The sequence below is a fragment of the Giraffa tippelskirchi genome, chromosome 5 (genome assembly GCF_054371585.1).
Source record: "Giraffa tippelskirchi isolate mGirTip1 chromosome 5, T2T-mGirTip1v1.2.pri, whole genome shotgun sequence".
In the NCBI taxonomy this organism is placed as follows: domain Eukaryota; kingdom Metazoa; phylum Chordata; class Mammalia; order Artiodactyla; family Giraffidae; genus Giraffa; species Giraffa tippelskirchi.
The window spans coordinates 58084217-58109841 of NC_137279.1; the positions used below are offsets into that span (position 1 = coordinate 58084217).

General features: G+C 40.8%; 1 protein-coding gene across 8 annotated transcripts in view; it reads left to right on the top strand.

The window, feature by feature from the left end:
- ESRRG (estrogen related receptor gamma) overlaps positions 1–25625 on the top strand; it is a 682819-nt gene that overhangs the window by 191837 nt on the left and 465357 nt on the right. For 5 of the 8 annotated variants that reach the window (XM_081484976.1, XM_081484983.1, XM_081484982.1 and 2 more), the window contains one exon: positions 16518–16609. The gene's annotated coding sequence lies outside the window, so the exon portion shown is untranslated. Of the gene's footprint in view, positions 1–2861; positions 3242–6381; positions 6473–16517; positions 16610–25625 lie in introns of those variants that run through there. The other 3 variants (XM_081484972.1, XM_081484974.1, XM_081484977.1) reach the window with 2 other exon arrangements.

The following is a 25625-nucleotide window of genomic DNA, read 5'->3' on the forward strand; positions in this document are numbered from 1 at the left end:
TTGGCACAGTCAAAAAAAATCAAAACAATATTTCAAGTCTGTTTGAATTTGACTATACACACTCTCCTTATTAAAGGTTATAAACAATGAAAACACTCTTTTATTTCCCCCTAATTTCGCAGTTTATTGACAGGTTTTTTTGGGGGCTCCAGAGTCGGGATACATACATGGAAGAAAGTGGAACGTATTTGTTTGATTCATGCTGTCATGTTATAGGGACAGATGATCCTATTTCTGAGATCACTTAGACATCCCTGATTCAATGTGTGCCTTTTTTGTTAGTTTTATAAGCAAATGATTATCAAGTGTTGAGAGAAAAATCATACTTCATATTCTCTTCTGAAATATCAATTGGTTCTTTTTGTTTGGGGAAAATCCTCTTTCTTAAGAGTTGTCTTCAGAAGGCAAAACAGTCACATGTCATAAATATACTCATTTATCTAGGTGTTCCTGACTTGACTTTGCCAAGGCTAATGACACATATTCGGAGAAGGCAATGGCAAACCACTCCAGTACTCTTGCCTGGAAAATCCCATGGATGGAGGAGCCTGGAAGGCTGCAGTCCTTGGGGTTGCTAGGAGTCGGACATGACTGAGTGACTTCACTTTCAATTTTCACTTTCATGCATTGGAGAAGGAAATGGCAACCCACTCCAGTGTTCTTGCCTGGAGAATCCCAGGGACAGCGGAGCCTGGTGGGCTGCCATCTATGGGGTTGCACAGAGTCGGACATGACGGAAGCGACTTAGCAGCAGCAGCAGCAGCAGCAGCAGCAATGACCTATATTAAAGTAAGCTTTGCATCCACTAACATTGGAAGAGAATAATCAATGCTAGTAATTTATTCCTTCATTCATTCAACATTCTTTTCTGGAACACCAGCTATGTGCAAAATACTGTGTGGCTCTTTGGAGAATGAATAATAAATGGTGTGCCTTCCTTATCCTAAAGTGAAAGTGAAAGTATTAGTCACCCAGTCGTGTCCAACTCTGTGACTCCATGGACTGTAACCTACCAGGCTCCTCTGTCCATGGAATTCTCCAGGCAAGAATACTGGAGGGGGTTGCCATTCCCTTCTCCAGCCTTATCCTAAAGATGCAGTTAAATGATGTCATATTTTGCTGAGTTAATCCAAAGACGTTATGGAAAAGATCTATCCCCCAAACTAATAAAAAAGAGAAATCAAATGCCTGAAATGACAATGATCAAACCCATTTTTGTTAGGATGTAATTTCTTGCTAGTTTGTTGTACAATAGGATAGAAGTTCACTGAAATGCTAAGATATCCATGTATGTCTCTTGCCCATTTTGCTCTAATATCTTATTTCTTGGAACTCATTGGGTGGTCACAGGAAGGATACCAGTTTGGGGAACCCATGAAGGACAGAAAGCTTGTGTTGTAAGATATTAATTCTAGGTGGGCTAACTATGCCGAAGATCATTAATCTTATTAAGAATGAAAATAAGCAAGTATTGACTACCTTCTTTCTGTTGAAAGAAGGTGAGCCCCAGAGCAGACAGTGAACTATAAGGGGATTTTCTCATCCAGAAAACAGGAAGTATATGTTCATCTTTTCAAAACCATTAAAGTTTGTCCCTTGATGAAACTTTTCATTCTCCTTTCAGGAAGCTTTAATGTTATCGGACTTATTTTGCAGTAAGTAAACCTACATCCTTTGCACGTTTGCCAATGTTGGCTGTGTGGTTAGTATAGAGGAAACAGAATGGGGCAGCCACCAAGAAAGTTGTCTTTCTCTCCTTTCATCCACATCAGGAAGGAGAAAGCTGGAGGAGGATGAGACTGGTCAAACAACTCAGTTCTCGAAGCCAGTTAAAACAGGAAACATCTTAAATTCTAGAGTTTCAGGGTAGTTAAAGATGTTAGGAAGGCAGGGTGCTCTGTTCTTCTCGGATTGGTCCACTGCCAGCAGCCAGCAGCGCTGAGCCCAGGGTAGATGCCTTCTTCCTCTAGAGCCTGTCCAAGTTACATGAAGAACTCAGAGCATGGCCTGCAAATGTTACTGTTTCTTTGGCCCTAAACCCTTCCTTGTACAGGTGCACAGTTCGATGGTGGAATGAAGTCTAATAGTCCAGGGACCTGTGAAATCCAGTGGCTTCTCATTCCTCATTGCCTTCTTGGTTAGTTGGAATATCCAGCTTTGGACTAAGAAGCAGCTAAAAATCCTTACACAAAGAGCTTGTAAACAAACACCCACTTGAACCATCTGGTCTTGTAACACATACAAGTGATTAAGCTTCAGAGCTATGATTGTTAAATTTTTTAAAACACAACAATGCCAAACACTCCCAAATAGACTCTTTATGCAGGCTTGCAAGGAGGAAAATGTGTGATGCTTTATATAGTAAATAATATGGAGAGATTAAAACAATTTTTTTTGTTTCTCCATTTTTCTCTCCCTCCCTCCCTTCTTATTTTTTTCTTTACCTTGAGTATTATAGAAAGAGAAAACCTTAAAATACACAAATATGGACTAAAAATACATTTAGAGTTCCACTAAGCCTACATGGTTGACAGCTTAGAATGGTTCCTTATCTTTACCTTAATTATTATTTTTGCCCCTGATAGTGACAGAAACATGCATGCTTGAGTACCTGTATGTACACCCTTAGTTCCTTCTAGAATATATTAAGCAATCTGGACTATTTGCAGATAATTTTTGTTCACAGTGAGTGAAGAAAGTCAGGTCAGGGGGAAATTAAATATGTTAAGAACCCTCACTTCAATTATATAATATCGATACTGCCTTTATAGTTAATTTCCTTGACAAGACATAGGGCATATGGATTGAATTCCTCATATAGTACTGATGTGGAAATGATTCTAAATTGGAACATGTTATTTAGATGACATCACTAAAGGGAGAAAGAAGGAGCTGCCCATGATACCACAAGCATATGGAAATAACACACATCTCGGGCTAATGACTGTTGACATGAACAACACCTAGAACTCAAAACTCTTAAGTGAAATAAAAACTCTACGTGAGAAATCAATATTATATTTTAGGACTCCTATTTCTATCTGCTCAGTCTTGATCAGTCCTCATCCCTGAATTTATCACATCAACTGGGGGAGGAAAGACAGTGGTTGAAAGAAGAGGAGAAAGAATGCTTATAGTCATAGTGACTGGTGAATCAGACTCTCAAATAGTAAATTGTTCAAACAAAGAAACGTAATTGTTTTCTCACATTTGAAGTTCACAATGGGTATTCCCGATTGGGGTAAGTCTCTTTCTAGAAGGGATTTGAAGGTTGACTTCTTGTCGTATTGCTCTCTTTCTTCGATGAGTGGCATCCAGGGTTGCCCAGAGCATCTACAGAAGCCCGTGAAAAGGGAAAAACAGTGGAATGTATTTGTGGCGGAGGCTTACAGCCCAAGTATGGAGAGGCTTCTGTCACTTATAGTCTCTTTCCATGGAGGGAAACTCAGTCACCTGACCACACCTACCTGCAAGAGTGGCTGGGAAAGATGGTCAAGCCTGTTGCCAAGGAATAAGTGGTGGTGAACTTCTGGCTAGCCTCCCCTCAAAAGAGGGGAAGAGAAGAAAAAGGATGAGTGTCAATGCAAAACACTCTATAGTGCCTTTTATTTGCAAAGAAGCAAACAGTGAATTAAAGCCTTTTCCAGTGATGTGCTGGTAAACTGTCTAAGGGAAGGGAATGAAAAAACACCTGATTTTTAAAAAATTTTATATTGGAGTATAATTGATTTACAATATTGTGTTAGTTTCAGGTGTACAGCAAAGTGACTCAGTTGTACATAAACCCATTATTTTTTTCAGATTTTTTTTTTCCCGTATAGGTTATTACAGAGTATTGAGTAGATTTCCCTGTGCTATACAGTAGGTCCTTGTTGATTATCTATTTTATATACTGTTGTTTAGTTGATAAATTGTGTCTGACTCTGCGACCCCATGGACTGTGGCCTACCAGGCTCCTCTGTCCGTAGGATTTCCCAGGTGAGAATACTAGAGTGGGTTGCCATTTCCTTCTCCAGAGGTCTTCCCAACCCAGGGATTGAATCCATATCTTTTGTATTGACAAGCAGATTCTTTACCACTGAGCCACCTGGGAAGCCCATTTTATACACAGTAGTGTGTATACGTTAATCCCAGACTCCTACTTTATCCCTTCTCTCACCTTTTCCCTTTGGTAACCATAGTGTTAAAAACACCTGAGTTGTGACATTTGGTGATTTCCTTGATGTAAATACTCCTGCTGTATGTGATTTCAAGCTACCAACGTGAGGTCACTCAATGTGGATTTGAGAAGAGAGGCACAGACTCTGCTCTAGCAAGTTGGAGCAAGACAGTCTAGCAAGGCATTTTACTAATGAATTCTGAGAAAACACATCAGAGGCAGCCCATTTGTGGGAAGGAAGTGAGTGTGCATTTTTCCTTTTGCATTTGACACAAGAAAAAGTTTACTTCCAAATGGATTTATCATCAAAAAATATCTTTGACATATTCCTATCAAGAACAGATGGGGGATGTACAATTTTTGAGTCAGACAAAAATAGCATCAAGGGTACAAGAAGTCCAGGCTGAGTATCTGTACTCAATCCTGGGTCACTCTCAGGTAAAACCAAAAGCTCCTAGAACAACTTTCCAAGGAGTGGACCAAGAAGTCAGATTCCACTTCTAGAATTTCAGATGACTGTTCCCGTAATTGTTTTCCAGAGAGAGGAAAAGATTTGGATGTGGAATAGATAATGGTGATGACACAGAAGAGATGCCAAGGATGGCTCTCTTGATTTCTGTCTATCACAAGTTGGGTAGGGATGTCTTTCCCTGTGAGAGAAGGAAAAAATTGGTATGACCTGGTTTGTGTTTTAAGAAAACAACTTAGAAAATGAAATAGATGCTCAGGTCTCAATTGGCTAGTTAATTAGGATTGTTATTAACAGACCAATGGCTATATGTCCATCTGAAATTTCCATTTTTGCTTTTTTGCTTTTGCTGTCCAAAGAACCAGGCCATATAATGATGAGTTAGGTTGTGTCTTGCCATTCAACGTGATCCATGCAGGTGTGTCCTTGAGTCAAAGGCCAATGGTCCAGGTAGAGGATCAAGATGTGTAATGTACTAGGCTTCAGCCCATTGGTTTTTGGTAAGTGTGTATCTGTTTTCAAGTGTTAAATTCTTTCAGGTGTTAAAGATACATCATGTCTTGAACTGATGATATAATCTGAATCTTCAGTATAAAGGCTCAGGGTTTCCTGTTTGATGCTTGTTGCTTTGTTTAATTGGGAAGGCCTATAAAAGACATTGGCTTCCCTGGTGGCTCAGTGGTAAAGAATCCACCTGTCGATGCAGGGAACATGGGTTCAATCCCTGGCTAAGGAAGATCCCCTGGAGAAGGAAATGGCAACCCACTCCAGGATTCTTGCCTGGAAAAATCCCATGGACAGAGGAACATGGTGGACTACCATCCATGGGGTCACAAAGAGTCAGATACTACTTAACAGCTGAACAAAAACAAGAGTAACATAAAGACATCACTAAGAGTCCAGTGTTTGTACTTGTTGTTTGAAACACAAGCTCAGGCAGATCCAAACCTAAAAACAGATTAGATCTGTGATTTATTGATTCTAGTTGGTTACTGGTTTATTTTAGGTCAGTTGCTGTTTTTGGAAAGACTAACACTGATAATGACAGACTCAGGCATTGAGGTTCTTCAAAGAGTTAATCCATTTGATTAGTAAATAACAAAACCCTTCTAGGGAACAGCTCTCCTCCTCCCATATTTTTTTAATGATGGTGAGAAGTGAGTTCCTCTGAAACTAACTTTCCCCATGCCAATATACCCCATTGAATTTTTCTTTTAACTGTGGTTTGCCAGAAAACAAACTAGGGCTTGGCACACCAGTTTTGATCAGACCAACCATCAGAATCATAATGTCCTAAGTACAAAGCTCACTAATTGAATTTCATTAGTTGGACTGAAATATAGCAGCCAAGACAGAGAACACTGTCGGCTGTTTTTTATGAGGTCCGGAGTCTAAAGTCATTTTTAAAATGTGAGTGATGCAATTTCTTGTATCTTTCATTTAAAATGCTGCTTGGTAAACAGTGTTTCAGATTAGTGTATTTGTAATTTAAATGAAGACAATACATCAAGCTGAATCTGAAAAGAAAGGGGAAGTTTAGGAAATGATTCATGCCCCCTTTTGTGTGATCTACTGTAGAAAATAATAAATAAATAGGTAAGGAAAGGGAGAAAAAAGGCTTGTGAATTTTGGAGACAAAATTGAACTGTTTCTAAAAAGAGTGAGTCCCAATAGCTAAATCTTTGTTTTCTTCAAGCAGACTAATACATTCTGCCTAATTCATTTTTTATTTTCTCTCGGGGTCTGCTTGCAGATTTGCCTCAACAAAGGAAGCATCATGTTACATCTTTTAAATAATTGATGACTCTCAGTCCAAGCCAGCTTGAAGGAAATTCTGAAAATAGGTACTGATTGAGCAAATGCCTGCCTTCCCCCCACCCCCATCTCCCTCTTCAGCACACCCCAGTCATCTTTTCCATACTCTTTTGCTTCTTCACCTCCATCCTGATGGCAAAGGAGGGTGATATCATCTGGGCTTAAGGTTTACCTACCACTTGGTCTCCCTTGTTTATTTTAATCATGCTATCTATTTTATTAAAGACAGGGGGAGCTGTTAATTACAAGCCAAGTGATGTAATGAAAGTCTCTTAATTAATCATCAGAAATGTTACGGCATAATCACCACCAGAGACAGTTTGTTGGGAATGTAAGAAAATGGACTTGGAGCTTTCTAAATTCAGAGTGCGCTATCTCCAAGGGTCAGATTACCCCCGAAGCTGGGTCAGCTGTGACTTTGCCCACTTTCAGCTCTTCCTGTGCATATAAACACTGTGAGCTGATCTGTGTTTTCCCCCCAGAGAGAGAAGGGCATCTCCATCTTGAGGGCATCTTCACTCCTGGGATCATTAGTGATTGTCTAATTCAGAAAGGGCTTCCCAAGTGGTAAAGAATCCACCTGCAATGCAGGAGACACAAGAGATGCGGGTTTGGTCCCTGGGTCGGGAAGATCTCCTGGAAGAAGAAATGGCAACCCGCTCCCATATTCTTGCCTGGGAAATTCTGTGGACAGAGAAGCCCAGCGGGCTACAGTCCATGGGGTCTAAAATAGACAACTGAGCAACAGCATGCGTGCATGACTCGGAAGAGCCCTTATTGCTTTCAGGTGGCTGTGGTTGGTAGAGCCTTAGATTGGTCCACAGTGAACCTGGCTTCCTGTCCTGACTTTGAAGTTACTTTCCCTTCCAGGGCCTCATTTTCTTCACTGATGACATGAGGGCTTTGAAACAGACCATCTCCAAGATCTCTGCCAGCAGCGGCTTTCTTGTGTTCTTCAGGGAAAGGGGTGATAAACCAAGGGGAAGTTGCCCTCTATTTGAATTTGACTGTGTTAAGAGTACTCCAAGTTTGAGTGAATGAACTGTATGCTCACTCACGTTTAACATTCCTCTTTCCTTCCATTATTTTTCTTTTCTCTTAGTTTTTCACCTTTATTCTCTCCTACTGCTTGTTCTTGTTCCTTTCCCTTTCTGACTTTCCATGTTTCCAGGGTTAAAGTAGAAGAAAAATGGTTGGAAATGTGCTAGAATCAAGGATCTTGGCCACTTATTTTTAAAATACCATGTCCTTCTTATAGAAAAGCTTTCTCCTTCAGAATTGACATCAGAAGATAGCCAATATTATTGGATTTAGGAAGACTAACTATACAGTGGCAACTACTGGGAGATCTAAATCTGGAACTTTAAGTTGGAGTTCAGTTTTACTGGAAGAAAGCCTTACATTGTATCTATCAGTGAAAAAGCTATATCTACATTGATGGGCTATTATCCATTCTCAAAACTATACCAGTCTCTGACCTACTTTTCCTTTCAAGGGTCATTTTAAAGTACCATGTTGACTATATTGTTCCCTGTTTCTCTTTTAATTATAGCAAACTTTGTCCCCAAAGATGTACATCCTATACCTTCTCAGGATAATCTTTTCTTTTTTTTTTTTAAATGTTTATTTATTTATTTGACAGCACTGGGTCTTAGTTGTGGCATGCGGTATCTAGTTCCCTGACCAAGAACCAAAACCAGGTTCCCTACATTGGGAGCATGGAGTCTTAGCCACTGGACCACCAGGGAAGTCCTACGGATAATCTTTTCTGATTGCCTTTTTTGAAATCTTGAAACAAATCTTCAAATAATCACATTTAAAACCATGTGAACAACACAGCCTTGTCTATCTCAGTGAAACTAAGCCATGCTGTGTGGGGCCACCCAAGACGGATGGGTCATGGTGGAGAGGTCTGACAGAATGTGGTCCACTGGAGAAGGACATGGCAAATCACTTCAGTATTCTGCCTTGAGAACCCCGTGAACAGTATGAAAAGGCAAAAAGATAGGACAATGAAAGATGAACTCCCCAGGTCAGTAAGTGCCCAATATGCTACTGGAGATCAGTGGAGAAATAACTCCAGAAAGAGTGATGGGATGGAGCCAAAGCAAAAAGGACACCCAGCTGTGGATGTGACTGGTGATAGAAGCAAAGTCCGATGCTGTAAAGAGCAATATTGCATAGGAACCTGGAATGTTAGGTCCATGAATCAAGGCAAATTGGAAGTGGTCAAACAGGAGATGGCAAAAGTGAACGTTGACATTCGAGGAATCAGTGAACTAAGACGGACTGGAATGGGTGAATTTAACTCAGATGACCATTCTATCTACTACTGTGGGCAAGAATCCCTTAGAAGAAATGGAGTAGCCATCATGGCCAACAAAAGAGTCTGAAAGGCAGTACTTGGATGCAATCTCAAAAACGATAGAATGGTCTCTGTTCATTTCCAAGGCAAACCATTCAATATCACAGTAATCCAAGTCTATGCCCCAACCAGTAATGCCAAAGAAGCTGAAGTTGAACGGTTCTATGAAGACCTACAAGACCTTCTAGAACTAACACCCAAAAAAGATGTCCTTTTCATTATAGGGGACTGGAATGCAAAAGTAGGAAGTCAAGAAACACCTGGCGTAACAGACAAATTTGGCCTTGGAGTACAGTATGAAGCAGGGCAAAGGCTAATAGAGTTTTGCCAAGAGAACGCACTGGACATACCAAACACCCTCTTCCAACAACACAAGAGAAGACTCTACATGTGGACATCACCAGATGGTCAAAACTGAAATCAGATTGATTATGTTCTTTGCAGCCAAAGATGGAGAAGCTCTATACAGTCAGCAAAAACAAGACCGGGAGCAGACTGTGGCTCAGATCATGAACTGCTTATTGCCAAATTCAGACTTAAATTGAAGAAAGTAGGGAAAACCACTAGTCCATTCAGGTATGACCTAGATCAAATCCCTTATGAGTATACAGTAGAAGTGACAAATAGATTTAAGGGACTAGACCTGATAGACAGAGTGCCTGATGAACTATGGACAGAGGTTCGTGACATTGTACAGAAGACAGGGATCAAGAAAATCCCCATGGAAAAGAAATGCAAAAAAGCAAAATGGCTGTCTGAGGAGGCCTTACAGATAGCTGGGAAGAGAAGAGAAGCGAAAAGCAAAGGAGAAAAGGAAAGATATTCCCATCTGAATGCAGAGTTCCAAAGAATAGCAAGGAGAGATAAGAAAGCCTTCCTCAGTGATCAATGCAAAGAAATAGAGGAAAACAACAGATTGGGAAAGACTAGAGATCTCTTCAAGAAAATTAGAGATACCAAAGGGACATTTCATGCAAAGATGGGCTCAATAAAGGACAGAAATGGTATAGACCTAACAGAAGCAGAAGATATTAAGAAGAGGTGGCAAGAATACACAGAAGAAATATACAAAAAATCTTCACGACTCAGATAATCACGATGGTGTGATCACTCACCTAGAGCCAGACATCCTGGAATGTGAAGTCAAGTGGGCCTTAGAAAGCATCACTACGAACAAAGCTAGTGGAGGTGATGGAATTCCAGTTGAGCTGTTTCAAAACCTGAAAGATGATGCTGTGAAAGTGCTGCACTCGATATGCCAGCAAATCTGGAAAACTCAGCAGTGGCCACAGGACTGGAAAAGGACAGTTTTCATTCCAATCCCAAAGAAAGGCAATGCCAAAGAATGCTCAAACTACCGCACAATTGCACTCATCTCACATGCTAGTAAAGTAATGCTCAAAATTCTCCAAGCCAGGCTTCAGCAGTACGTGAACCGTGAACTTCCAGATGTTCAAGCTGGTTTTAGAAAAGGCAGAGGAACCAGAGATCAAATTGCCAATATCTGCTGGATCATCAAAAAAGCAAGAGAGTTCCAGAAAAACACCTATTTCTGCTTTATTGACTATGCCAAAGCCTTTGACTGTGTGGATCACAATAAACTGTGGAAAATTCTGAAAGAGATGGGCATACCAGACCATCTGACCTGCCTCTTGAGAAACGTGTATGCAGGTCAGGAAGCAACAGTTAGAACTGGACATGGAACAACAGACTGGTTCCAAATAGGAAAAGGAGTACGTCAAGGCTGTATATTGTCACCCTGCTTATTTAACTTATACACAGAGTACATCATGAGAAACGCTGGGCTGGAAGAAACACAAACTGGAATCAAGATTGCCAGGAGAAATATCAATAACCTCAGATATGCAGATGACACCACCCTTATGGCAGAAAGTGAAGAAGAACTAAGGAGCCTCTTGATGAAAGTGAAAGAGGAGAGTGAAAAAGTTGGCTTAAAGCTCAACGTTCAGAAAACTGAGATCATGGCATCTGGTCCCATCACTTCATGGGGAATAGATGGGGAAACAGTGGAAACAGTGTCAGACTTTATTTTTTTTGGCTCCAGAATCACTGCAGATGGTGCTTGCAGCCATGAAATTAAAAGACACTTACTCCTTGGAAGGAAAGTTATGACCAACCTAGATAGCATATTTAAAAGCAGAGACATTACTTTGCCAACGAAAGTCTGTCTAGTCAAGGCTATGGTTTTTCCAGTGGTCATGTATGGATGTGAGAGTTGGACGGTGAAGAAAGCTGAGCACTGCAGAATTGATGCTTTTAAACTGTGGTGTTGGAGAAGACTCTTGAGAGTCCCTTGGACTGCAAGGAGATCCAATCAATCCATCCTAAAGGAGATCAATCCTGGGTGTTCATTGGAAGGACTGATGTTGAAGCTGAAACTCCAATACTTTGGCCACCTCATGCGAAGAGTTGACTCATTGGAAAAGACCCTAATGCTGGGTAGGATTGGGGGCGGGAGGCGAAGGGGACGACAGAGGATGAGATGGTTGGACGGCATCACCGACTCGATGGACATGAGTTTGGGTAGACTCCGGGAATTGGTGACGGACAGAGAGGCCTGGCGTGCTGCGATTCATGGGGTCGCAAAGAGTCGGACACGACTGAGTGACTGAACTGAACTAAACTGAACAACATATGGCAGGGAGTCTAGGAAGCTTAGGAATTTATTCTGCTTATCATCTATTACTGACTGTGTACTAAAGTCATATTCTGTTGGGGCAAAGGAACTATTGTTGTTCTCTCTTTTAAAGAACTCCTGCCATTCATTTACATTTTGAAAGTGTATGATGCACTAGCTTTGGTATCTGTAAGTGTGTTACACGTGTTGTTGTTCAGTGGCTTAGTTGTGTCCAAGTCTGTGACCCCACGGACTGCAGTATGCCAGACTTCCCTGTCCTTCACTGTATCGCAAAGTTTGCTCAAACTCATGTCCATTGAGTCAGTGGTACCATCCAGCCATCTCATCCTCTGTTGTCCCCTTCTCCTCCTGCCTTCAATCTTTCCCAGCATCAGGGTGTTTTCCAGTTAGTCAAGTCTTCCCATCAGGTGGCCAAAGTACTGGAGCATCAGCTTCAGCATCACTCCTTCCAATGCATATTCAAAGTTGATTTCCTTTAGGATTGACTGGTTTGATCTCCTTGGGACTCTAAGGAGTCTTCTCCAGCACCACATTTCAAAAGCATCAATTCTTTGGCACTTAGCCTTCTTTATGGTCCAATCCTCACATCCGTACATGACTACTGGAAAACCTATAGTTTGACTATACAGACCTTTGTCAGCAAACTGGTATCTCTGCTTTTTTATATGCTGTCTAGGTTTGTCATAGCTTTTTACAGGTGAGTCCTAGTAAGACATATTCCTTAGGTTTTGGAATTGAAAATGCTTTTTCCTCAAGGATAGCCATCATTGGGTTCCACTGTGGTGCCACCATAATTTATTGAACATTATGTGCTTAATAGCTGCTTTTTGTATTGGAATATCTATTAGAAGGCAGAGAGGTAATTGTCCATCTTCCTAAGGAGGTACTACTCAGAGGTTTCTGGTCGTGGGGATTGAGGTGGTGTAAGTTCTCTTGCCTTGGGGGTCAGTGACTCTGAGTGATGGGAAACTGGTAACTTGATTCTCTTGCTTTGCTTTAAAAATAAGCTCTGGGTTAGGGGAAAAAAATTCAGATGCTTTCTCCTCCAACCCCACATTGTGCAGTCATGGTGGTGTGGCACCATCACATTGTAATCTTTGTGAAAGAATATCCAGCAAAGTTGTGCAAAGCAGAAATCTATGTGAGTGTATCTGATAGTTTTTCATCCTGGGTGAATTTATTTTTTGTGACGTCATATGTCCAGTCTTAATAATGAATTGAGGATAGGCAATTCCCAGTTCATAAAATAGCAGTGTCCCACTGTCCATTTTAAAACTGGTTGTTTGTAATTCAGACTATTTGCAGATGAGGAAAAAGATGAGATACATGGTAGTGAGTTTCTAGATTACCCACAAAAATCTCATTCACAACTTCTTCAGGTCTACAATAGTGTTGTTTTCTATTCTTTAGTACATTATCTGCAGTACAGAAGAAATCTTCCACCTGGGTTGGTCGTCACCATTTAGAATGAAATTGATCTGGGGATATGTATATTGCATTTTGTAGTAAGAGGAGACAATACAACTAAATTCCACATACCCTTCCAATGCCCGTCCATCTTCCCTCATTACCAGTCCCTGAATGGGACAGAGTCTGAAGGCGGGCATGAGAGATTTATGGCAAAAGTATGCAAAAACTGGGGGAGGGGGAAAAGTGATCAAAGAGCTAGGTTCTAATTCCTCCTTCAGCCCTACCTTTCAAGAACCCCCAAATAACGAGACCCCAAGGCAATGGCAACCCACTGCAGTCCTCATGCCTGGAAAATCCCATGGACAGAGGAGCCTGGTGGGCTGCAGTCCATGGGGTTGCTAGGAGTCGGACACGACTGAGCGACTTCACTTTCACTTTTCACTTTCATGCCTTGGAGAAGGAAATGGCAACCCACTCCAGTACTCTTGCCTGGAGAATCCCAGGGACGGGGGAGCCTGGTGGGTGGCCGTCTCTGGGGTCGCACAGAGTCAGACACGACTGAAGCGACTTAGCAGCAGCAGCAGCAATTGGCCATGAACAACTAGTTCATGTCCCTTTGGGCCCAGAAGACTCCAAATTCTTCTATCAGGAATTCTAGAAGCACTAGGCATCCGTCTTTCCTCTTCTTGCAACAACTCCTAAGATCTTATGCATGTCTGAAAGGGAGTGTAGTGACTAAGGCAGTAACTCTTCCTCCCCAAAACTCTGAGACCAGCATCTCACTGCCCACTGACCTGGGCTGCCTCTGCAAGTGGGGGTGGTCACAGTAAGAAGATCCTGAGTTGAATGCCTCTGCTCAAAGATAAACTGCTGCATGTGAGGTCAAAAAGAGAAGCTGTCCCCAAGACTGTAACTACAGTGTAAATGTTAGTTTGAATTTTCATTGATTTCGGAGACAGGCTTTGACCAGTTATGTATTTTAAATGTGAACTTGAAATCACAACCACATTGGTCATGACCATTGGCATGATTACCTGGACAGTAACATATTATCTGATGAACTCAGCCCCAGAAAGATTTTTGTCCCTTCAAATCTTTCTTTCGTACTTCTGGAATCCTAGGCTTTCTTTATAATAATAATAATAATGATAAACAACCTAAATTAGATTCCCTAGGGCATGTTACCCTATAGAGTCACTTGACTGGACTCTCTCTTAATGCTTCATTATATTTGTACAGATTGCAGGTTTTTAACAGGCTTCGTATGTTCATAGTCCTAGAAAATAAATAGGGTTAGATTCTCCCATGCAACTCATTTAGCCTTCTTTCTCATTAGTTAAGTATATCAAATATACCCTCCTAGTTTCATTTGCAGAGCATCTTTTTTTCTTTTTTTGGAGGGTGGTTCTTTTTTTATTGCTGCTGCTGCTGCTGCTGCTGCTAAGTCACTTCAGTCGTGTCCAACTCTGTGAGACCCCATAGACGGAAGCCCATGAGGCTCCCCCGTCCCTGGGATTCTCCAGGCAAGAATACTGGAGTGGGTTGCCATTTCCTTCTCCAGTGCATGAAAGGGAAAAGTGAAAGTGAAGTCGCTCAGTCGTGTCCGACTCTTAGTGACTCCATGGACGGTAGCCTACCAGGCTCCTCCGTCCATGGGATTTTCCAGGCAAGAGTACTGGAGTGGGGTGCCATTGCCTTCTCCGCTTTTTTTATTGAAATATAGTTAATTCCTAATGTCATGTTACTTTTAAGCATATAGAAAAGTGATTCAGTTATATATACATGCAAAACTGAATTTTTTCAGATTCTTTTCCAATATTAGAAGATATTGAGTACAGTTCCCTGTTCTATACAGTAGGACCTTGTTGTTTACCTGTTTTATATATAGTTGTGTTTCTCTGTTAATCCCAAACGCCTAATTTAACAACACTCCTCCCCCCACCACTATCCCCTTTGGTAACCATAACGTTTGTTTTCTATGTCTGTGTGTCTATTTCTATTTTGGAAGTAAGTTCATTTGTATCATATTTTTTAGATTCCACACATAGGTAATATCATATGATATTTGTCTTTCTTTGTTAGTATCTCCCTTTCTTGATTCTACACCCTGTCAAATTCATTCTACACCAGAAGCCTCCTTGGTTTCCCGGCTTCGTTGATCATCAGCCCTCCCTCACGCAAAAACTTTTAAAATGATCCCTTTGTTTCTCGAGTGCTCTAATAGTTCTTCTTCAGCGTGAAAGCGAATGATCAAAGTTTGGTTCCAATTGCTTCTTGTAGTCTTGGGGTATTAAGGCAAAGTTGAAATTGAAACCTCAATCTTGTTTAATTGTCAAGCATTTTACTTTCAACTTCATTCTTTAAAGAAAAGGCAAAAAGCTGTGGGTTTGAAGGGTGTCTTGAGTGAATATGATTTAGAGCCCCTCTGAGAATGTTCTAATCACAACACAGACATCTCTTTGAAGTGTTCACTCCCCGAAGTCTACAGTTACCACACTGATGCCTCAAGGGGTGTGATGGGAATGGCCTGGTGCTATAGAATTAATGAGTTTTCCCACATCTTTTACTGAACAAACTGCACGAGAACCTGCACCAAACAAACTGTTAGGACCCTTCAGTTATCTGTTGGTCACAACCTTTTTTTCTTCTCCCTTCTCCCTCCCCTGGACCCCAAGTCCAGCACAGAATTCCCCTGGATATCCCAGTGATCAATGTATTGCTCAGAACAGATTTCTTTTATATGAGGATATAGATATGAGATCTGTTAAGTTAGATCGTGTGGAATTGCCATTTTTGTAGGTCAAGATCGGTAAAAACATTGGCAGTTTTACAAGATTAGTTTCAACCTTTTGATTAGTTTCAATCTAATCATTTCCTTTGATAAACATTCTATGAAAAAACAGGATTTTGAAAAAGAGCACTTTTAGTAAATGCACGGTGGGCTTATTTAAAACTGAGGCTTCGGAATCAGGGTGGGCCTGTGGTTGGGGCTCCACACTTCCAAAGCACGGAGACTGGGTTTGATCCCTGGTCAGGATGGTAAGACCCTACATGCTGCAAGGTGCCACCAAATTTAAAACAAACAGAACTAAAAAAAAAAATACCTGAAGCTTCAAGTTTTTCCATTAGGAAACTTGTCCTTCTCAACTTGCTTCCTTTCGCCTCATTTTGAGAATGGGAGAAATAAGAACCACCCCCAACCCATACCATTTGGAGAAACTTGTTTATGTTGAGATCAACGTGAAATAACTAGAAAGTCCCTTGAGCCCTGTGATAGAAGAATTTTTTTTTTCTGAAAGTTATAAATGGGTGTTATAATGGAAAATGCTTTCAAACCTTAACCAGAGCATGCACTATAAATAAGAGGGAAATGGAAGATTAATAAACCTGATAAAGCTGAGAAGGAAGAAAACTTAAAACAAGCCATGAGGACTGTCCCTTAGTGCTAGTATTAATACAGCCCTGAGTATATATAGGAAAATCAAAGACTTGCAGAAGGCAGCTAAGTCATAGCTATTAATGTGTGCTTAACTCTATTGCCTGGGAGATTTTATTAAATGCAGCAGCCAAGGAAATTGACCTCACTTTTTTTTTTTCCTTTTTTGGGTTGGATCCTTGCTCATGCCACATAAATGAATAGAGCTGACAATTTACTGGTTCGTCAATGAAACAATATTACATTATGAAGATGTAAGGAGAAAATTCTACGCTAACATTGTTGCAGTTTGAAAGGTAAGCTGTTCCCTAAAAAATTAGGAGACCTGAATGATCCTTTAAAGCCACAGAACATAATGCCACGTGTTACACACTAGAGTTAAGTGGCCTCTTCACATCTTTGTCCCTGTGGTCCTGGCAAGGATTTCATTAGTATGTGAAGAGTCACCCATGTTTCCCTCATTCTGTCTTTTAAAATGCAAGAACATTGTTTTCAAGCTTTTCACAGGTTTTATTTTATGGGATATTCTGACAAACGGGACTTTAACGAGTGCATGTTGCAATGATCACATGGTTCTTTTTGAAAAGTTTTGCTGTGTTTCTGCTGATTCTCTGTATTGGCCATTAAGCTGAAGCTGTCAGGGTCAGATTATTTCTTACTTTTTCTGTTTTGGCAGTGCACAAGTAGTTAAAGTATTATTGTTCTCTTGGTCTTGTCCTGTACTTAAGATAGGAAGCCTTCTCAATTCTGCCTTCTGTGAACTCAGTAAAAGTTCTTGCATGCTGTCAGGTACCAGTTGGATGCCTAGTTCTTTCCAAATATATCTAGATGTTAAGTCTTCTTCACTCTGTTTTTGAATGAAAAGCATGTAATGCCTACGTTTCTAGACTTTCATCAGTTACTCAATTGGTCCTGGATCCATGAACCCTGTGGTAATGACTTATGAGGATCATAGTATGGAGGGGTTCTTAAATTGGAAAGAGTCTGTTTCCATCAGATGCTCAAACAGGTTCACAACTCAGGAAAGGAGGCAAACCACTGCTGTGCATGGTTCTCCAAGGTGGGATCAGTGAGTCATCTGGTACTCACCCCCCACCCCCCCACCCCCCCACCCCCAGGCAGAGCAAGGATGATGGAAACCATGCTTTCCATCCTGCCTGTTATTGAACCCTCTAGAGTCATTGGATTATCTGAACAGCATTCAACAGATTCCTGCTTCCATGTGGAAAATGGCCTTCAGAAACTGAATTACTTTTTTCATCGCACCCAAGTTGCTTCATTTGCAGCATGATTTAGGCAATGGGAGAATACACTTCCATGTGTGAAGTGGGTCGAAATGAATCTGATGTTCTCTGTGTTCCTTCAGCTCCAACAATCATGAATTGGAGTTCTGGCCCCAGATCATTCAGTTACATGATTCTGGGATGTTATCTGTTGTCTTGGGTAACAGCCATTTAGTTTTAATTATTGCTGATACATCAATCTGTGTTTCTTCAAAACTGTAGGTATGCCCAGCTTTAAGAAAACTGGATATGGCCTCAAATGCGTGCTGACGGTGTCTTTGCATGAAGGGGCGAGTATCTGCACTCTCAAAATAGCTTGGCTTTATAAAATAATTTATCACGAGATTCCTTTAAATAACTAACTCTCTTAGAGCATTTAAAATATGATTTGATTTGAAAAAAAATCAATGTCCACTCACTCAACTTTTCAAGAATGCACCTGCTTTGTAATGCGAGGCAGGAGAAGGGGAAAAATCAAGCAACAGGGAATGAGGGTCTTAAGTGAGCTGAGGAGGAATTAATTTTAATTTAGAGAAGAATTTGCTTTTCTAGAGTTTCCCAGGGAAAACACCTTCACCTTTATCACCTCCAAAGTACATAAGGGGAAAAAAAAGCAGGTCAATTTGAGTTTGGAAAAGATAAATCTATTTCTTCACTGGGTCCCGTTCTGCATTATGCATGTGCGTAAAAGTGAGGTTTGCTTTGATCCTGACTATTAAAAGTTTATTTTTAAACTCAGACTGGGCAGGAATCCAGCGATGCTCTTACCCCCTGCAGTACATCCTGGTTTCAGGTCCCCAGACTGGCGGAATGCAACTAAGCAGCAGGAAATAGTTGAAAAGTGTGGAGACTTGATGGGTGCTGAGGGTTTTTTTTCCCCCCTTCTTCCCCTCCATTTTTGAAATTCAAATTGAATGCAATTTTCAGCTCATTTGAGCCAGAATATACTGTGGCTCAGCTTCAGTGGCTCTTAAATTCAAACTCACAGGAGAAAACAGATATCATCTGTCACAGAGGGTGGGAGAGAGGACACTACTGCATTTTATTCATGGAAGACGCAGCTCTGGTAACTAATTCAAACCCTTCTGACTAATCGACTCATCATTCACCAGCAAACTTATCAACTAATCAATGAAACCTTGAAGACACCCATCTTAAGAGGTCTGGAAGCAGTTTCCCCCTCCCTGTGAAGAAGATAATTATCCAAGTCTATTTTTGTATCGTTGGTATTTTAATACCTTTTTTTTTTTTTTGCGAACTGAGACAGACCATCAGGGCAATCTTTTTTGCTGCCCTTCCTGACTGTTTTTATTGTTTCCATCTTTAATGCCTTTGTCAATGCTATTTATTTATGACAGAATTAGCAGAAAGCTTACTGCTGGCAAAGTGGGGTCCAAATTTTGAGTTTTTTTTTTTTTCTTTACTAAACAGACTGCCTTGGGGCAAATGTAAGTGCCAATGAAAGAGAAAGATTTACTTATTTACAGGGTGACTGTTTCAAGATGGCTTGAGAATGCCTCTCCTGAAGTTTCCCTGGGTATCTGCCCAAGGAATTCATGTAGACTTGGATGCGGGATAATCTGAGATATCTCCTTCAGATGTGATATGGCAATTCTCATTCTCAAAGGTAGCTTTTTTACTTTACTGCTGGCGCTCATCTTGGACTATTTTAGTGTTAGCCGAAATTTCCATGCGAACATGACGGCCGTTAGCTTTATCTTGCTTTTGTTGTTATTGTTTTGTTGAAGTTCATGAGAAACAAGTTAATTATGATGTTATTTCAAAATAAGTAGGAATAAAACAATTTGATCATTCAGTAATATCATTTCTAATGGAGTTAGTTCGTAGCTGTCATACCTGGTGTTTGAAAATGCTCTTGCACAGCAAAAGAGACACAGATGCATAGAACAGTCTTATGGACTCTGTGGGAGAAGGTGAGGGTGGGACGATCTGAGATAATAACATTGAAACATGTATATTATCATATGTGAAACAGAACGTCATTCCAGGTTCGATGCATGAAGTAAATGCTCAGGACTGGGGCAATGGGATGACCCAGAGGGATGGGATGGAGAGGGAGGTGGGAGGGGGGTTCAGGATGGGGAACACATGTAAACCCATGGCTGATTCATGTCAATGTATGGCAAAAACCACTACAATATTGTAAAGTAATTAGCCCCCAACTAAAATAAATAAATTTATTAAAAAAAAAAAAAGAAAAAGTAAAAAAAATAAATAAATAAAAATCAAAATAAATAAATAAATAAATAAAATAGTGGTTCTCTAACCTAAGTGATATAGACATTGGGGGTGAAATTTCAGCATCCTTTGGCTGGGAGAGGGAGAGGCTTGTAAAGGTACCTAGGTTCTCAAATGATTCTCGAAGATGCAGACCCCTCCTTTTCTGTAGTTGATAATCACTGGTGTAAAACAAATATGATCTAATTTGGAGGTGGGAGAAAGGATGATATGCAAAATAGTAAAAAAAGGTAACGAAATATGCATGCTGGGATGCTAAATATAATTAATATCCCTTAAAAATGCTTAATGGCATTGGGCAAAGGAGGACCAGTGGTTTGCTATCATCCTGTACTCTAGGATGGGTAGCCCAGGGGTCAGTGGAAGAGGCAAGGAGAACCAGTTCAGGAAGACAAAGCTGGAGTCAATGGGAGGATGCTTGGGGTGGGGGAGGGGGTATTTCATGGTGTTCTGGAGCCTTCTCAACCCAAGAGAGCCAAGCATTAAATTTCTAGGAATTTTGTAAGCCAGCTTTCATGAAATATTATGAAGAATTAAATTATATAAACATAAAGTAAGTCAGTGATCTTAAAAGCAAAAGTAATAAATAGAACTTATTGCTTCTTAAAAATTTCCCCCCATAGATCGCTATTTTCTATGCTCTTGAGGTCTGCCTGTTGTATTTGAATGATGGAAATACTGTCTAATGGTGCCCATTTCTTCCTAACTACATAATCCATGACGCCATATTGGTGGCTTGAAATCAGCCAGGATGGGAATATTTATAAATATGGGAATATTTATTCCCATAAATATGTATATTTATATATAAATATATATATAAATTATTTATATATATGAATATAGTATATATATAATTTATATATAATATAAATACCCTTTTCATCCTTTCAATATAATTTATATATAATATATATATATAATATAAAGATAAATATGGGAATGATAAAAATTGGGGCTTTTTTACTCATTTGAGAGCCAGTTCTTAAAATTCCCCAGGGAGACACTGGATTTGGGGATGGAGCTAAAGAACTGGGAAATGTTGAATGGAAAAAAAGTCAGAAGATTGAGTTACATAAGGAAAATAGGCTCATCTTCCTGGAGAGCAGGGCACTAAGGTAGGCAAAGGGTTTACAGTTGATTTAGAAATCTTTGGAAACTACTAAATATCTGTAATACTTTTTATTATTATTATGGGCTTCTTTGGTGGCTCAGATGGTAAAGAATCTGCCTGCAGTGCAGGAGACCCAGGTTCAATCCGTGAGTCGGGACGATCTCCTGGAGAAGGGAATGGCTACCTACTCCAGTATGATTGCCTGGAGAATTCCATGGACAGAGGAGTTTGGTGGATGTTCACTATGGAAAATAGAATAATAACTTGTATTTCCATAATGCTTTCTAGAGCACTTTTGAGTGCTTTAAATAGAATAAATCATGACATCTTGTTTATAGCCTCATAAAATAGTTGGTATTATCCCATTTTAAAGATAGGGAAATTGAAGTACAGAGACACTGAAAAGTTTGGTTGAGTAGAGGAGATTTGACTTGAGGGCAGACAGTCCCACTCTGGGGCTTCCCTGGTGGCTCAGTGGTAAAGAACCTGCCTGCCAATGCAGGAGACGTGGATTTGATGCCTGGGTTGGGAAGATCCCCTGCAGAAGGAAATGGAAACCCACTCCAGTATTCTTGCCTGGGAAATCCAATGTACAGAGGAGCCTGGCAGGCTACAGTCCATGGGGTCACAAAAGAGTCGGACACAACTGAGTGACTCAACAAGCCCTGCTTTGGAGTTCGCCATGCTATTCTGACACTCGGTGGAGAAAATGACACCCAGCTTAACCCCGCCACCTGGAGAATCTTTGAGAAACTGGACCAAGAGTGGGATCATTTAGGAGGGAGATGGAGACTCTTTCAGTTGCAGACAGGATTTGAGTTGTAGGGAATCAAAAACATGAGGATCCCATAGCAAATCAGCCGGGAAAATTAATGGTGCCCGATTCAGAGACAGAAAATACTTGGATGTGGTCTTGAGGAAAGGTGAATCATCACGGGAATGAAGCAGAGAGAGAAGAGTCTTAGGGAAAACTAAACTTTGGAAGAAAAACTTGCAAGCAGAAAAAAAAGAGGCAGTGAATGAGAGAAAGAGCAAGCAGAAAGAGAGGGGGAATACAGGAGGCATAAAAGACAGTGTCAGGAAGATAAGGAGAGTTTGGGGAGGAAGCAGCTGATTCACAATGCCAAGGGCTTCAGTGAGACTTTATAATGGTAATGGAATAATTTGTTGTCAAAATTGAATTGCTCTACGCGTGAATGGGGGTGGGGGCTATTAATTTGGGGTTACCCCAAAAGTTTGTTTGGGTTTCCCATAAGATGTGTGGTGAAGTGATGCCTTCAGATGCACAAAACTGGCAGATTTCTAAGAGTTCATAATAATGGGGAAAGGAATCTCTTTAACCAGCATTTACTGAGCATCTTCCATGAGGACTGCTAAGGGCTGAGGATAGAGAGACATATGGCAAAGTTAAAAAGTGTTTTGTGAAGGGAAAAAAGACAGAAGCACAATCATCTTTTGCCATGCACACCCAGCAGTCATTCCTCACGGTGTTTTAATAGCTTTTTCTAGAAATTCTAATGTTTATAGAAATTCTGATCTAGCTAGTTTCATTTTCAACTCAACCATGCGAGATATAGGCCTGAAGTTTACTTAACATATGTTCTCTTTAACGAGTGTGTATTTATGAAAGGTACCCCCTTAGATGGACATATTGTAACATATATATCCATTCTTTTAGTAATACACAGTCAACCCTTTTACCTTTTTTAGTTTTCAGTAATGCTGTGTAATTTGTTTTTTATTCTTGTGCTCTTATTCCTGTAGGATAGATATCTAGAACAGGATTGCTGAGGCAAAGTGTATCTGCATTTTCAGTTTTATAAGAAACTGTCAGTGGATCGTTAAAAAGTTACATAAATTATACATATAAAACTTATGTGTTATAAACCAATATAAACATTGTATAAGTTAACACATCTACCAACATTGTACGACTATCAATTTCCCAGTTAGCCACAGTTCTATCAGACTTTCAATGTTTTTGCCAAGTTACTGTTGAGAAGTGGTGTTTAGAGTCATTTCAATTTACATTTTAAAAATTGTGAATGAAGCTAAGCATCTGTTGTGATGCTTATTGGTCATTTATACCTTTTTTAGTGAATTTGCGTTTTCATATTCTCTTGGCAATTATTTGTATTGAAATCATCATCATTTTCCTTATTTGTTATCACTCTTTTCACACTAATATTAACCCCCTTTCTTCCCTGGTGGCTCAGATGGTAAAAGCGTCTGCCCACAATGCAGGAGACCCAGGTTCGATCCCTGGGTCGGGAAGATACCCTGGAGAAGGAAATGGCAACCCACTCCTGTACTCTTGCCTGGAGAATCCCATGGACGGAGGAGCCTGGTAGGCTACAGTCCATGGGGTCGCAAAGAGTCGGGCACGACTGAGCGACTTCACTTTCTTCACTTTCTTTCTCTTGAATGTGTTGCAGAAATCTCTGTTTTATTTTACCTTTTTATTTTGCTTTTGGCTGCCACATGTCATTGAGCAGAGTTCCCTGTGCTATACAGTAGGACCTTGTTGGTTATCCATTTTAAATACAGCAGTGTCTATGTGTCCATTCCCAACTCCCGAACTATCCATTCCCCCCATCCTTCCCTTGAGCCTTGTGTTCATAGACTAGTCAGGAAGACAGCTGCAGAAAAGGGGTCTTTTCATGTTATCCGCTTAGTGTTCTGAGGGATAACCGAGTGCTATGGGTCTCCAGAGGTGGGTTCTTAGAACACAGGCAGAGGAGAGGGAGGGGTGTGTCTGGCTTCCCAAGGGGTTGACATCTGAGCTGAACCCTTAAGGCTGAGGCCAGGGAGGTAGCGAGGGCCTCCAGCTGAGGGAAATGGCAAGTCAAAGAGACTTGAAAACTTTGAAAAGTCAGGAAGCTTTACAGAGCAGGGAAAGAGAAGCCCCTGTGGTTTCTCAGGGTGGGTCAAGGGAATGCATTTTTAATATGAGGGGAGAATGATTTTTCTTAATTCTTTAAAATTCATACACACACACACACATAAAATCGATTATTACTTTTATGAGAAATAAGGAGTTTTAAGCTGAAGGAAACTCTAAGAATGGGATTAAACAAAGTAAATAATAAATCAATAAAGATAAGAAGCCCCTTCCCCGCAAAGTATTAGGGATTGGAAATAGGGGCTGAGTGCTCCTTGTTTGAAGATGGAAAGGATTGTGCATTTCATCGCTAATCTCCGTGTGCCTTATTTTGGGACCGGCTGGTGACACGTTCCTCCTAACTGAACTTAACCTTCAACCTCTCAACTTTCAAGCTCCACTGAGGACCACTCTAGAATACCATCCTGTTATCTGTAACAAGGTCCTTCCTACCTAACTGGGCAGATGAAACCTCCACGGCATTATCGCACCACACACTTCTAGTTCCATTGCATCGTCATGTTCTTCTGATCTTCACATTAGAAAGCATAACCACATTTCACAATATATACAAAAATCAGGTCATTATGTTGTACACCTGGGACTCATGCAATGTTCCATTATCGAGGATATCTCAAAAAAAAAAAGAAAAGTGTAACTATTTGTATGCTCAACCCACATGTTTCACACTTGCAATGGGATGCCCCATATCACTCTGTCAGGCTTACCAGGATCCCACTTGTCCTTGAAGGCTCAGCCTAAACTTCACCTCCTTCCTGCTGCAGCCTTCCCTGATCTCTTCCACTAGAAGAGCCCTGGATGTGGAAATGTACACGGGTACCATTTAAGACTCATCCTAAAACAACAAAGTGTTTCAATTGTGTCCGACTCTTTGTGATTCCATGGACCATAGCCTGCCAGGCTCCTCTGTCCATGGGGATTCTCCAGGCGAGAATACTGGAGTGGGTTGCCATGCCCTCTTGCAGGGGATCTTCCCGACCCAGGATCCAACCCGAGTCTCTTGCATTGGCAGGTGGGTTCTTTACCACTGAGCTACCTGGGAAGCCCCATGTAAACATAGATAAAACTTTCAGAAGGGCAAGAACCATGTCTTACCCTTCTTGGCAGTTCACAGGCCTTTAACACAGTGAAGTTTCAGTTTCATCCTCCTTTAAAAAGGCTAAGAAGATCAAGCCCATCTGTTCAAACAGACCCATGGACCACAAAAGGCAAGGACAGATGAGGGGTAAGAGTGCCCATGGAATAGTCAGAATGGAAAGTCATTTCCTGAAGATAGGGGTTAGGAGCTTGAGGAGAGAATAATTTTAAAGAAACCTCAGAAGTAAGTGAGGCCAGGAATGCACAGAGGATCAGTAAATGAATCACCTCGTATTCTTGGTGGACAGCCAAGTTGAATTTAGACGGAATGAATGGATAATGAGCCACGTTCACATCTTCCTTCACCTCTGGTGACCAAAGAGTGATGTGGATAACAGAAGAGGCCTGAGAATATCTAAAGCAGAAAAAAAAAAGGGTGAGCAGAGAGTTTAAAGATGCAGGAGAAAAAAGAAGGATGCTTGCTCCATTGGAGAAGTGAGTCAGAGAGGTTCTTCAGAAGGGATGTGAGTCAGAAAGGAAGATTACATAATAAACTTGGCAGTGTGTCTATGACTGAGGACAGTGGTGAGAACGTCAACCCTGGTCTTTGAGAGGAAAGATGTCCAAGGAAACCATGTGGTGCCTAATAATTTGAGTGAGGTCAGGGTGATATGTAT